We start from the raw sequence: 1,432 nt of genomic DNA, 5'->3' as shown, positions 1-1,432 counted from the left end.
TTTTTTTTTTTTATTTAAGAAGGAATACTTTCATAATTTGTAACAATAATTTCAAATAAGTGAATCACTAAATTTCTTAAAGCTTTTCTTAATTTTAGTTAAGATAAAACCTTTTAGGAATATCCTTGAAACGGAATAGCATTTGAACTCTTGTTTCAAATACTCTTTAAAAGCTTTTCTAAAACTAGTCATTTCAATCGGCCATCTCATTTAACTTTAAAACGGATTTCGTGAGAAATCTTAAATTCAAGTACATCTTAAAGTCCTTCTAAAATTACTCATTTAAATCGTCATGTTTAAAATTCATTTATTTGTTGCATGTACTGTTGCAACGTTCTAAAACTTAAACACTCAAAACTAGGGTTGTTAGTTACAACCTTGGTTTTCTTAACATACATATGTACGTATACTTTTTAAACATACATACTTGAAACCTTTGAATCATATAGACATATACATGATTTTTCTTAAACTTACTGCGGAAAATAACTGCGTGAGCGGTATCCATTCCAATCTCCACCATTCGTCCACCGCTCGCCATTGCCCTTCAAGAATTGCTGATAGGTTTCTTACCTACAACATGAACATATCTGATTGAGCTTTCGCTCAGCAAGTAGGAACTATATCTCACAAAATAACTGTAAGTACACATGAATAAATATGCATGAGCTGATTATGCTTAATTATGACGTCTTATCATAGTCTTATTATCTTATCTTATATTTCTTACTGATGGGCCCGAGTGCTCGCGTACCACTTGCGCGCAATCATCGGAACGTGAGGGTTTGCAAGGTCCCCCACGACACCGTGATTATAACTTGAATGCCTCCCTTGAGTCGGAGGACATTATTGTTATTTTCTGTTTCTCCCTTGTGAAGCATGAGTTACCTCCCTTGTGGAGGCTAGTACGGCACTCAACTGATATTATTCTTATAAGTTCCTCTTGACTTATTAAGGTGTATGCAATATGACATAGCAAAGCATACTATAACATAAAATGTACTCAAATACATATACTTCATGTGCACTGCTTAAGTGTATGCAGTATGATCTAGCATAATATACATAATATTAAATTAACTCAAACACATATAATTCATGTGCGCTGTTTATGTGTATGCAGCATGACATAGCATCGCATACAATACTTAAAGCATAAACATGCATATATAACATGTGTAACTTTCTCTTTAAAATCTATTCATACTGTAGGCGAGATTCCTACTTACTTGATTTACAGAGCTGGAATCCACTCTTCGCCAAACAGCCTATTCTCTTACTTGCTTACTTCTGAAAATGAACACCCATTGAGAGTGTGAAATTATCTGTCATTTGCTATTCTATTTTAGCAACTTATGAAGAAAATCTAACCCTTTACTTAAGGTATGTATTCCTTTCCTTTATTGAAGGATAATTTACTATAAGGATCAAT

Source organism: Morus notabilis, unplaced genomic scaffold (assembly GCF_000414095.1).
Source record: "Morus notabilis unplaced genomic scaffold, ASM41409v2 Scaffold2571, whole genome shotgun sequence".
NCBI classification, from domain to species: Eukaryota; Viridiplantae; Streptophyta; class Magnoliopsida; order Rosales; family Moraceae; genus Morus; species Morus notabilis.
The sequence above is the reverse complement of the archived record's forward strand: the minus strand, read 5'-3'. Positions refer to the sequence as shown.